General features: G+C 36.7%; 1 protein-coding gene across 1 annotated transcript in view; it reads right to left on the minus strand.

Annotated features, from left to right (window-relative positions):
• Positions 1-14,731, minus strand: part of LOC150094868 (target of Myb1 membrane trafficking protein) — a 295,463-nt gene that overhangs the window by 224,305 nt on the left and 56,427 nt on the right. The gene's annotated exons all lie outside the window — the stretch shown is intronic.

The raw sequence follows: 14,731 nt of genomic DNA on the forward strand, positions 1-14,731 counted from the left end.
ACTGTAGCAGCGTATGTTCATGGAGCCGGTTTGCCTGCTTGGGGGATGAAAAACGCCAGATAAACTGGCAGAAAAATCCCTACTGCCCACGCCCAAGACCAGCTAACTTGGCTATGGCTAAGGAAGATCCTCAAATTCTTCACATCTTTGACGGGAATCGAACCTGGGACACTCCTTCCCCCAGTCATATGGTTGCGAAGCACAAAGCCACTAGGCTAACCACACGGACATAAACAAAAGAGCTTCAGTTTGTCTTATTCTGTTTAACCATCTTATTTTGCCTAATGCAGATTCTGTGGGAGATGTTTTATGCGCTTTATTTTGTACTTCATCTTACTTATTTCATGTAGCGTGAATATATGTTTTGTGCATTTCTGCAAATAATACATACATGCATATTTATTTGCCATTTTTAAAATACTCGTTATATCCTTATATGTCAAACTAGAGGACAATTTTATAAAAGTTCCCTCCTCTCTGACATCCATGTGACGCTAGTTTTTAGGAAAAATAAAATTATCTGACCCATAGTCAGTTTTAAACATAAAATCTGATCTGTGAACCAGAATAGTTGTCCATTGCTACCTTACAGGATGGAATGAAATACAGAACTCAATATTTAAAAATTATTTGATTATAGGCATATGGATTCACAAAAACATATATTAACACTCCAAGATCCCTAGCCTCATCATAATTCCACCAAATGGAAATTTAGTCATGCAAAAATGTATGACTTTACATTTACTGACACTGAACTGATATCCATTTTCTCATGCCTACAATTGCAGCCTATTCAAATCATTCTACAAGTACTGCATATCAACAGCATACATGATTACCCCATCTATCTTTGCATCATCAGCAAATAGCTGTATGTCACTTGCCAAATCCTTCCCAATATCATTAATGTATGGACTGAATAACAGTGGACCAAGCATTGATCCTTGTGGTACACCACTGGTTACCTAAAATCTTGCAGACTCACCCTGCCCCCATATACCACTCTTTGATATGTCAGTCAGCCATCCTCTTATCCCCCTAATATTCTATAATCCAAACCCATATTCTCCATATGCAACAGTCTACCATGCTGTATTCTGTCAAAAGCCTTAGCAAAATCCAAAAGCATCATGGTGAATCCATTCCCCTTGTCTCATTCAATGGTAAGATTGTTATAGAATGTGAGCAAGTTGCTAAAACATGACTTTTCCCTTAGTAAACCCATGTTGTTCATTGCAAAGTAGTGCTTCACTGTCAACCCATTTCTGAATGCAAGCCCTGACCAATTTTTCCAAAATCTTCACAATTGGTCGATAGTTGGATACACTGGTCTTTGCACCACCCTTGTACAATGGAATTACCATACATTCTTTCCATTCCTGTGGAATCTTCCCTGTTCTGAGACTCATATTAAACAGCCTGGTCAAAGGAACAGCCAGTTCAGCTGAAAATTCTTTTAGCACACAAACTGATATCCCATTGGTCCTTATTTAGTGCAACAGCTCTAATACATCATCCTCATACACCCGAGTTTCTTCATCTAGTGAAGAGGTAGCAGTGAGCTCAATGTCGCATATACCAGGTTGATAGTTTTTAACAAAATGGGCAATCATTAGTTGAACAATCTCTTCTGCATCTGTAACCCTCACACCATCTGCATTTAGAAAAGTTATTCTTTCATATTCATTCTTTCTTTTACTTGCAGCATATCGATAGAATTCCTATGGTTGTCCTTAGCATGCAGAGCCAGTTTCTTTTCATACTCGGACTTTGTTTTCTGTACAACAGTGGTGACTATTCTAGCCTGCTGCTTATAATTTTCATAATGCACATGGTATTTCTTCCACCTTATCCTTTTCTTATGAATCTCTTGCTTAATAAGATTACACATCTACTTGACTCCTATCCTATTTATTCTTCAAACTCTTGGGACACACTCTGATATTGCATCATTTAAGTATTGTTTAAATGCTTCCCATGCACTGTCGTTATTCTTCCCATCCATCAACTGATCCCATTCCACTGAACTTAGTATACTCCTTAGTTGGTCATAATTTCCTGTTTTGTAGTTCAGCATGTAACATTTTCTGAATGGAACATTCATAAACTTTTCAAATGAGTCATTCCGAAGTGAGTACCGCATGATCACTGTCACCAACAGGAGGCAGAATAGTTACATCTTTAACTGAAATGCCTCTGACACTATAATCAAATCTAACACTCTTTGACCTAGAGTTTCTTCTGTCACATGCTGCTTGAGGAAGTTGTCCCGCAATAGCTCGATAAATGCATTTTCATTCTTCTCATGAGATTCTACTGCTACCCAATCAATATTTAGAATTCAGAGGACATATTGCAAGAATTGACAAAATAGCTCAGAGGATTACTTGAATGCCAAAGAACACATTGACATGCAAAGGAGGTCATTATCCCTTTTTATAAGGCTATGGTTTGGCCATATGTTGACTACTGTGCATAGATTTGACGTTTCTTTGGGATCAGGAGGTGGTGGAGAGGATTCAGAGACTAGTAACTAAGTTGGTGACAGGTCTGTGGAATGTTCCCTATGAGGACAGACTGAGGGTGTGTGGGTTGCAGAATAAGCTGAGAGGTAGAGAAGAAGGGATATGACAGAAACTTTAAATTACTAAAGGGATTTCATAAGACTGACACATAAGAAATTTTTCATTACATGGGGAGTAGAGGTAAAACAAGGGTGTTACACTTGAAGTGTGCAGAGTGGTAAATGAGTGGAATGGATTGCCACCCTCCAATTTACTTGGAGAGTGGTAATTATTTCTTAATCTCTTTCTTATTCCATATAAATTTATTCAATTGACTTCCTACCATACAAACTTTGCTAATTCTGCTGTCTATTTCCAAGTTTAATCTGCCATCTTCTCTAAAAACTGTATCTAAATAGCTGAAATGTTTTACTTGTTCTATAGGTTCTCTATTCAGGATGCAGTTGATGTTTTCAATGTCTACCTTTTTAATGTTGATTTTCATAATAAATTTATTACAGCAGTTATTCAATTTGGTTAGGGAATCCTGCAGAATTGTCCTGGATTTATTTAGGAGTATAACATCATCTGCATAAAGTAAATAACTGAAATTAACATCTCCAATTTTGATATCAGGTTTAATACTGCTTTTCTTCATAATGTGATCTACACAGATGATGAATAACAGTGGAGATAATGTACACCTTTGTCGCACACCTGACTTAACATCAAACCATCTTCCTGTACCTCCTTCAATTCTAACTGCTGATTTACAACTCAAATGGAGACTATGTATTGCTTGATATAATTCCCATTTACACCATATAACTGGAGCGTTTTGAACAGCTTTCACCTTGGCACCTTGTCATATGACTTTTCCAGATCAACAAAACTTAAATACAGATCTTTGTTATATTCCCATGATTTCTCAACTATTTGTCTTAAAGTTGTTGGAAGTTTTTCTACTTGGTTATACTATATATGAAGAAATTATATACTTGGTTTAATCCTTTATCCAAGTGTAAGCACAAAGTTTGCACCTGAAGTATTTTCAGGACTGGGGCAACTTGTATATAGAAGCTGATGACTTCACATCACTTGCCTTAGTATCTCATAATGCATAATTGCATTATGGGATACTATGGCATCAGCTTCTATATACAAATTGCCCAGTCCTGAAAATGCTTCAGGTGTGAACTTTGTTTGCTTACACTTGGATAAAGGATTAAACCAAGTATATCATTTCTTCATCATCATCATCAAATTCCTGCCATGTACCCTCAAGGGGTGTACATGTATATCATTTCTTGGTATCTTTAATTTATATCTGTCTTAAAGTAAAATTATGATCCCAACAACCTGTTTGTCCTGAACCAAGTCTGTTCTCCTCCTCCATAATTTTTCTTAGCCGTTTCTCAAGAATACTTGCATAAATCTTACCAGGAACACTTAATACAGAAATTCCTCTGTAACACTCACATTCAGCTTTATTCCCCTTTTTTTACAGATGAGCACTATGAGCACTCTACTCAAATCATCTGGAATTTCACCCAATGACCAGGCTTTCTGAATTATGCAGTGTAGCAACTGTAAAACGTTTATACCTCTATATTTTAATGTTTCTGATTGAATATCATCTACTTAACTGCTTCTATATACAAATACAACTGCCTTCCCACATTTCAGGTGAAAGCTTTTTCTACTTCAAGTACAGAAATCTATTCCAGATGGCATTCCTGTGGAGCATTTTCTTCCACAACGATGTCACTGCTTGTTTCATTTAGCAATCTTTCAAATTACTCCATACATCAAGAATATCTTTATCCTCAGTTTTCATGTCCCCTTTAACATCTCTAATTCCTTTCAAAATACTCTTTCCTCTATTTCTGAGCTTTCACAACAGCCTCCAGAATCTTTTATCATCATCATCATCATCACGAACCATGGGCTCACTGCCCGTTTATGTCTGATGCCTGCTTCACTATCTTCTTCCACCTTTCTTTGTCCAGTGCACAGTGTTGCAGTTTTTGTACACCCATTCCACACCAGTCTTTTATATCGTCTATCCATTCTCTGTATGGTCTACCTCTTCTGTTGAAACCATCCAAAATACCAAACATAAATGTCTTTATCTTCCGGTCCTCACTCATTCTACAGATGTGTCCAAATAATTGTAGCTTCCGTTTTATAATCTTCTGCATTAGATTCTCTTTTGGTTGTATCTTCTGATAGAGCTTTTCATTGGTGATTTTCTGTACTCATCCTATTCTTAGAATCTTCCTGTAACAAGTTCTTTCAAATGCCAAAATTCTTTTTCTTGATTCTTTATTTATTACCCACGTTTCAGATCCGTACAGTACACTGCTGAAGATGCATGTTTCCAGTGATCTTAGTTTTGTTTGCAGACTGATCATTTTACTTTTCCAGATGTTATCCATGGCCTTCAGATTTGTTCTTCCCTTTGCAATCCTGATTTACAGTCCAAATCATATGTCAGTTTACTTCCCAAATATGTGAATTGTTCTACATTTTCTATATCAGTTCCATCCACTTGTATCTTTTGTTTCAATGTTCTTCTCACCAAATACCATTGTCTTTGTTTTTTCCAAGTTCATAACAAGTCCAAATCTCTTCCCTTCCTCATTCAATAGTTGCAGTGTTTTTTGTAGTTCTCTTTCGTCTTCTTCAATAATAACAATGTCATCTTCAAATCTCAGATTGTTAATTCTCATTCTGTGTACAGATATTCCTTTGGCATCTTCTTTCATTTTATCCATTGCTCTTTCTAAATATGCAATGAAAATGCTAGGTGATATTGGGTCTCCTTGTCTAGTACCTCTGTTTGTTTTAAACCATTTCCCCAAATCATCACTTATTCTAACTGCTGCAACTGCATTCTGATAAACATTTTTTAATATAGCTATTAGTTTTTTTATCAATTCCATAGGATTCCAGAACTGCTAATGTCACTTTCTGGTCAATACTGTCAAATGCTTTCTGAAAATCAACAAAGCAAGTATATATGTTTTTGTTTTTTCTCCTAGCTTTCTCTGCTATTAACCTCATTGTCAAAATCTGTTGAATTGTAGTTCTATCCTTCCTAAATCCTGCTTGCTCGTCTGCAAGGTATGCTTCCAATTGTGTTCTCAATCTTTCTGTCAATATGATCATCATCACTTTACCAAGGTGACTTATCAAGGCAATTGTTCTATAATTTTTACATTCTAGCTTATTTCCTTTCTTGTATAGTGTCACTAATATTGATTTCACCCACTCCTCTGGCATTTTCCCTTCTTTCCATACCATATTGCATAGTTGGTGCATTTCTGTAACCATACTTTCACCACCATATTTAATCATTTCTCCAATAATGTTATCATTACCAGGCCTCTTGTTGTGTTTTAGCCGTCCTATTGCTTTTTCTACCTCTCCTCTTAAAATGTCCATATCATGCTCATTACTTGGTGGTGATATTTGCTTCAATTCTTCAATCAGTTTCCTAATGCTATCTGAATCTAGTTTTTCTTCATATAACTCACCACCGCTGTACAATTTTTTCTTTATTCATCAATACTTTGCCTTTTTTATCTTTAATTGTAGTCTGTTTTGGTTGCCACTTTCTATTAATGGTTCTGATCATTTTGTATACCTCCCTTGTTTTATGCTCTCCATAGTACTGTTCTATATTGTTGCATTTCTAATTCCTTTCATAATACTCTTTCCTCTATTTCTGAGCTTTCACAACAGCCTCCAGAATCTTTTATCACCTTCCTGATATTTATTTTCAATGTTCTTACCAAGTTCTTTCCATGACTTTTTCCTCCATATGGAGCACCTGTTCATAGTGTAGGAGACCTCCCATGAAAAGGTCCAGTGATGGTACTGGACCTTTTCATTTTCCTCTTTTTCTTTACTTTTCTTCCTGTATTCTTTGCACTACTTCTCCTGAGTTTTTTTACTATCCTTTTTTCCAGACCACCATCACTGGGACTGAACGCCTTGCTGTCGTGTTTGCCGTGGGGTGCAACCCGTGTACATCTGGAAAGGGGAATCCTGCTAGTCTTGCACTAATTTGGCCTCTGCTTTGGCAAGATGGGTGGTCCTGGATGGCAGAGCCAGAATCAATTGGCTAGTGGGCTTGCCTGCAAGGGTCAACTGTGTTGCAATAAATCTCTCGCTCCATGGTCCGGGGTCAGAATCCTAGGCTTGCTGTAGTGCCTGTATAGCGTTCAGGGTAGCCCTGGCATTCCACTCCTGAGCACAGTCATTGCTTACCAGTGAGTGGGCATCCAAGTGCGACTCCGTGGTGGGTGGGGAGTTCTGGATCGGAACCAAAAACTCTTCGAGCATGAATTCTTCATCCTCAAACGTTTTGGGGACCCTAGCAAAGTCCCAATCAAGTACTGATACCATAAAGTTAAAAGAGAAAATATCACACTTCTTTATTCAAAAGGGTTTAGAAGGCCTGGCAGGACCTCTCAAAACTGTTACGAAATTGCATGCTTGATATCCAAGTGGAAATATTGTGTCAGCAGCATCATTCTGTGAAACTACTGAGAGCAACGACAACGGGTGGAATACCAATCACAGTGACACCTCATAAAACACTCAATTCCTGTAGAGAAGTAATATCAGAATTGGATCTCCTTGATGTTCTTGATGAGGAGATATGTTCAGAACTTAAAGATAGGAGAGTGATGGATGTGAGGTGCATCCTGATACGTAGGGATGGTAACCTGTTTTCAACCAGGAACATTGTCCTTACTTCTGATACACCTAAGCCTCCAAAACCTGTAAAAGCAAGGTATCTCAGCAGTCCTGTTAGAATGAACATCCCTAATCTGCTAAGATGCTTTAAATGTCAAAAATATGGGCATGTCCAAACTACCTGTCGTGGTTCTACTGCCCATGACCGATGTGGTAGTAAAGAGCATGATAACAAATTCTGCTGTGCAAAAAAAGCTAAATGCGTCAACTGTCAAGGAGAAATACAAAAAATGAAAACAGAGCAAAACATAACATATCAGGATGCAAAAAGAAAGCTAGCCACCATCACACCTGCTCTGAGATCCTCTTATGCCGAGAAGGTAACAATTAAGAAAGTGCCAACAGCAACTCAAACTTGTATGTCTGTTCTACCATCTGATAATTGCACCATACCTAAACTTTATGATCATGAGTGCTTCTCTATTGAGCTCAATCACATGGCCTATGGCCTTACTCCAGAGACAACTCCAAAAATGGTCCCATTCGATGAGAACCCACTTGTCAAAAAAATTATAGCAAAGATATCACTTAAAGATAAGCCACCAGACATTCCCACAGAAAAAATAGATACTTCGATATCCACTGAATGTAACTGAAACTTACCAACTGACCCTAACACACCAGACATATTGAATACGTTACCAGAAAAAGAGATGGACACTGGCCATCCATACTTCCCAAAAACAATTGATATAAACCTGACAAAGGCAAGCCTTCAACCTCCCAAAAACCAGGCAAGTCTATAAAGCCAAAATAACAGAAAAATTTTTACAATGGAACTGTTGTGGATTTCTCAAGAATATCGATGATATCAAGATTTTGTTGCAAAAACACAAACCTTTCTGTTTCTGTCTACAGGAAACGTACTTAAGACCAATGAGGATCCTATCTTTAGGAATTTCACAGTTGTACGCAAAGAACTGGAGGTGGTCCTGCTCATGGAGGAGTAGCTATACTAATCGGCAGTCATATCCCTTTCCATCATGTCCAACTTAATACTGCTCTGGAAGAAGTAGTGATTCGCCTCTTCTTGGGATTTCTTATTGCAGTATGTTCAATTTATTTACCACCGAGTACTGAGTTAAATGAAATTGATCTTGACAACCTTATCTTGTAACTGCCTGAACCCATACTTTCGATGGGAGACTTTAATGGCCACAATATTCTGCAGGTAGTGTTAACACTAACAGATGAGGTCGATTCATTGAAAGAAACCTTGATAATAATGACCTGTCCCCTTCTGAATAATAAACTCAATACTTTCTTCCATATGCTTACCTGCTTATATTCTGCAATTGATCTTACATTCTGCTCCCCTTCCATTCTTCCACTACTCAAGTGGGACATTGTTTTAAGAGAATATACATGGAAATGATCACTTTCCTGTTCTTTGCACACTGTCTTCACAGGAACTATGTTCACCACACAGATATGGAAAATGGACTAGGCTGATTGGAACACTTTCTCATCTTGAAAATTTTAATGCTGATACTGTTAGTCAAACACCTATCAATGGAGCAGTAAAGAATATAACAGAGTGCACTGTTCAGGAAGCAACAGCCTCCATCCCGAAAACATCATCTGTTTCGGGATGGAGGCTCTATCCAAAGCCTTGGTGGAACCCAGAATGCCAGACAACCTAAAAAAATCAACATAGAGCATGGGGTATATTTCATAGATACCCCACCACATTAAACTTAATAGCTTTTAAGCATGCTCAGGCCAAAGCATGTTATGTGAGATGTCAGAGTCAAAAACAATCATGGATCCAATTTACTACATCAATTAACATGTTCGCTGCCATGCTCCTCGGGCATAGTTTGTTATCACATGCCAAGCACTTTCACTTCAAGGTCAGTACGAGTAATCTCGTAGCCGCATGGTGATCGACACACGAGTATATTCGTAGTTGGCTTGTGAGGCTCATATACCAACTACGAGTATACTCGTAGTTGGCAGTGAACATGTTAATCAAATGACCAGTCCAAAAAATGGTATGGGAGAAAAATCCAGAAAATGAAAGGTAGATATAGAACACACCATTTGTTTACCTTAGGCAATAATGGAAGTGTTATTGCTGATCCCAAAACTATTGCACACACTTTGGGAGAAAATTTTTCCAGAATCTCAGCAACAGCTTCATATCCTCCTGAATTTTTAATACTGAAAGAACAGCAAGAGAAACAAAGGCTAAATTTTTCTACCAAAATCAACCATTTGTTAAGGTGGAACTAAAAAGAGCTCTTCTGCTGTCTCACTGTAGTGCAGTAGGGCCTGATTATATCCATTATTAAATGATTAAACATCTACCATAATCTTCTATGGATTCCCTTATCTTAATATACAGTACAACAGAATACTTGCAGAGGAAGAGTTTCCAGATTCTTGGCATAAATCAGTTGTCATTGCAATCCCAAAACTAGGAAAGGATCCAACACAAGCAAATAATTATTGACCTATTGCTCTGACCAGCTGTCTTTGTAAGATACTAAAGAAAATGGTTAATGCCAGACTTCGCTGGCATTTAGAAAGTAATGATCTTCTCTCCAATACACAATGTGGGTTCTGTAGACATCGTTTAACTTTAGACCATTTGGTTCGTTTAGAAACTTGTATAAGAGCTTATGACACAGCCTGGAGATATGGCATATTTTTTAATATGCCATATCTCCAGACTCCAGAACACTATAACCTGGATCTCAAAGGATACCTTCCTGTATTTATTAAAAACTTTCTGCCCAGGCAAGCTTTCCAAGTCAGACTGGGAAGTACGCTATCTCGACCATATCATCAAGAACAGAGTTTCCCAAGGCTCTGTCTTAAGTGTGACACTTTTTGCTATTAAAGTTAACTCAATCACTAAACAGCTTCCTCTCACTGTAGACAATGCTCTATATGTCGATGACTTCACAATTCAATGTCATTCTCGTAACATGAGGGTGACTGAAAGACAACTTCAGCAAGCAACTGATCATCTTTCACTGTGGGGCTCTTAGTAACGGATTTAGGTTTTCAACAGAAAAAAGTGTCTGTGTACACTTCTGTCAAAAATGCACACTTCACCCAGATCGTGAATTAAGAATGGGATGAATTGTTATTCCAGTAACTACAGAAGCCAAGTTCTTGGGACTCATCTTTGACACAAAACTTATATTTCTAGCACACATTCATCAACTAAGAGAAAAGTGCAAGGGAGCATTGAACCCCCTTCGCACTCTATCCTCTACTGAGTGGGGTGCTGATTGATCTTCATTGCTCCATCCTTATCGTGCACTTATATGTTCAAAGCTAGATTATGGGTCTCAAGTCTATGGTTCTGCAAGACAAAGTAACCTGCGATGCTTGGATTCCATCAATCATCAGGGTATATGGATAGCTACTAGCGTCTTTTGCACATCGCTCACTCAAAGTCTATGTTGAAGCAATGTCTCTTAATTATGCCCTAAAGATAAAGTCTCTTCCAGATCATCCTACATGGACTAGTCTCTTTTCTCTGCATTGGAAAGCTCAATATCACACACTTCAGACTACCATATGTCCTTCTGGTATGTTAAAGAAACTGTGCAAGCTGTTGGTATGAATGTTGACAACATTGCCTACACTAAACACAACAGCATTCCTCCATGGCAGGTTTGCACTCCATCCTGCAACCTCTCACTTCGTCAGCTACAGAAGTCCATACTCCATCATCATCATCTGTCTACCTACAACTGTTTAATGCACACAGAGCAGCACACTCTGATTTCTTGCCCATCTTATACTGATGGTTCAAGAAGTGATACCTCTGTTGGCTGTGCTTCCTGACATTATCTCCAACCAGATCCCAGATGATTGCAGCAATTATACAGCAGAGATACATGCCATTCAGCTTGCACTTGTGCATATAAAATAAAACTGCCACCAAAAGTGTATAATTTATACAGACTCATTGAGCTCTTTACAGGATATCTCCTCTCCTATCCACATCCAATGCTTTATAAAGTGTTACACCTGTTATACAAAATGAAAATCCTTAATTTGGATGTTCAGTTGTGCTGGATTCCAGCCACATACAGACAGTTTATAAGATCAAAGGTAATTGCTCAATGGCAGTCATCATGGTAGGAAGCATTGACAAACAAATTATATGAAATTAAGCATTGGCATTCTAGTCAACGTATAAACAGAAGAGAGAAAGTTGTTCTTGCTAGGCTCTGCATAGGTCACAGTCATCTTACACATTCTTATTTACTGAGGGCTGATGACCCTCCCATGTGTATGAAAAATGCAATACGTCTCTCTATTTGTCATATTCTGGTGGAATGCCAGCACTTTACATGAGAGAGGAAAAAATTTTCATCTCTCTAGCCAAGTCATAAACACTCAGTCAGATTGCATGATGTTTTTAATTTTTTACAAAGAATTAATTTGTACAAACACATTTGACTGTAATTTGGTTTATATGTAAATACTGTATTACTTAACTTTTGTACATATGTATTATTTATTAGTTTATTTTTTGACTAATCATGAACTGCTGTAGCCTTTGATCTTGTATATTTATGAAACCTTGTCATTTTTGTTTTTGTGTAGATACCACATTGATAAACTTAATTTTTATGCATGTATATTGTATAATAATTCGTTTTTGACTATTTACGAGGGTGGTCAGAAAAGTTCTCAGCCTCGACCATAGTGGCAGCATTATCGACAAGATTTTTTTTTCTAAGTTGGTACATCTGTCATAAGCATCGATGTGAAATTGAAAGTCATTCTATCAAGTAGTTTGTTTTATACAGCTGTCTGAAGCAAAAGTGTTGTCTGTATCCCTTGAAATGGATAAAATTGTATCGTGCAGTTATACAATTCTTTATAAAAGAAGGTTTAACGCCAAAAGAAATTCATTCTAAGTTCATAAAAGTTTATGGGCACTCTTCTCCTTCATTTTTGACAATTAAGAAATGGGCTGCTGAGTTTAAACATGGCCATACCAGCCTTGAAGATGATCCACGTGAAGGACGTCCAAAAAGTGTAACACCACCAGAAATCATTGATCGAGTGCACGATATGGTGTTGGATGACCGGCGAGTCAAAGTGCGTGAAATTGCTAAGACGACAGGCATTTCAAAAGAACGTGTAGGATATATTTTGCATGAAGAATTGCAAATGAAAAAGCTTTGCACAAGATGGGTGCCACGCTTGCTCACAGCAGATCAAAAATGCACTCACATCTCTGAACAGTGCTTGGAGCATTTTAACAAGAATAAAACTGATTTTGTGTGTCAATTTATTACTATTGATGAGACTTGGATTCACCATTACACACCAAAATCCATACAGTGGACAGAAGCCAGTTGTTAAGCGCCAAAGAAGAAGATAAAGTCGGTTCCATTAGCAGGAAAGGTCATGGCATTGGTGTTTTGGGATACTAAAGACATTTTGTTTATTAATTATCTTGAAAAGGGTAAAAAAATAGCCGGGGAATATTATTCCTATCTTTTAACCAGACTAGACGAAAAAATTCGTGAGAAAAGACCCAGTTTGCAGAAGAAAAAAAATCATCTTTCATCAGGACAATGCACCTGCCCACAAAGGTGTTTTGGCAATGTGAAAATTAACGGATCTGCACTATGAATTGTTGGAACATCCACCCTATTCCCTAGATTTGTCTCCCTTCGACTTCTATCTCTTCCTCACTGGTCAGCATTTTTCTTCAGATCAAGAGGTGATTGCAGCTGTAGAGGGGTATTTTGCAGATCTTACTAAGAACTACTACAGTGGCGGGATAATGGCGTTGGAACATCACTGGAATAAATGTATTAATCTTAAGGGAGATTATGTTGAAAAATTAATAACATTTGTTGTAATCTTATCTATATGTAGATACTGCATTTCTTGGCTTGGTTTTGTACATTCATTTTGTTCATTAACTTGTACTGTTGACAATTTATATACTGCTGTAACTTTTGACATTGTGTGTTGCTGTGACCTCTGCAATAATTTTGTTTATATGTAGAAACTGCATTGTTAACTTAACTTTTGTGTATACATATTATTTACTAGTTTATGTTTTGATTAATTAGTACTGCAGTCGGACATCTTGTATATTTGTGTAATCTTGCTGTAATTTTGTTTATATGTAGATACCACATTGCTAAACTTAATTTTTATGTATACATATTGTATAATAATTCCTTTTTGACTATTTATGTAATGCTGTAATAATAACATTTGTTGTAATCTTATCTATATGTAGATACCGCATTCCTTGGCTTGGTTCTGTATATGCATTTTGTTTATTAACTTGTATTGTTGACTATTTATGTACTGCACTAACTTTTGATCTTCTGTGTTGCTGTGCCCTCTGCAGTAATTCTGTTTATATGTACATGCTGCATTGTGGAACTTAATTTTTTTACATGCATATTGTTTACAATTTTCTTTAACTGTTTATGTAAAGCTGTAACCTTAATTATGGTGCAGGTGCAGTATAAACTTTGTTGTTTTTGTGCCAAATAAACTATAAACCAAACCAAGACTTTTATTTAACTAATTTTATACATATAAATAATAATTTAAATATAAATATAAATTATTTTATAAATAATAATAATAATTATATAAGATACATAGATAACAATCAGAAACTGATAGAGTTATTTATTACTGTAATTCTGCTGAAAGCTGCAGAACACACTCTCTTTCAGACCAGGAAACAAAATCTGCATGTGAAGTAATTTCACAACTGAGCTAATGATGTAAATTCAACAACATCTATATACAATTAGCCTAGTCATAAAGATACCATTGTTTGTTTGCTCACGAAGAACCTATAATTGGCTAGTAGGCATTGGAACAAATGCAGCATGTAACACGCTGGTAAAAAAATAATGGGCTGATGGCAAAATTAAAGATAGATGTGTCAGATGCTAAATCAACACTCTGTATTGCAAATAATCTGAATCTGGCAGTTTTAAGTTCTATTAAAGATGTTCCCTTTGGTACTGAAACAGTACTAAAAAAAAAGTTATATAACTTATCAGAATTCATGAAAAATATTGAAAGAATTGGGAAAGTATCAGCCAAGTTATAAACAAAAATAATGAAGTTCAAGTACTGGCATTCAGTCAAGTAGAGACATTGGCTGCACTTATTAACATCTGGAGGAAACAGGCAATGGAAAAGGGATGATGCTACAACATTAAAAGACTTGTTAAAGAAATGAAGACATATGACAGTATTCAGATAATGCATGAAGAGAGGTAATACATTGAAATAAAAAATCTAATACATGAAGGAATATACATTTAAAACCTGTTTTAAATTTACCTAGCATGAAGATTTTGAGGAAGAAGAAAATAAGATTTTGGGTAAATATTTGAGCAAATATTTTGGTAATATGGAGAAACAGTTTCAGTAAATTTGGTGAACAAGTGGTAATGAGTTCAAAGTTGTAGAGAAGAATTTTGGCAAAGAAG

Source organism: Typopeltis vanoorti, chromosome 21 (assembly GCF_054136105.1).
Source record: "Typopeltis vanoorti isolate ZY-2024b chromosome 21, IOZ_Tvanoo_1.0, whole genome shotgun sequence".
NCBI classification, from domain to species: domain Eukaryota; kingdom Metazoa; phylum Arthropoda; class Arachnida; order Uropygi; family Thelyphonidae; genus Typopeltis; species Typopeltis vanoorti.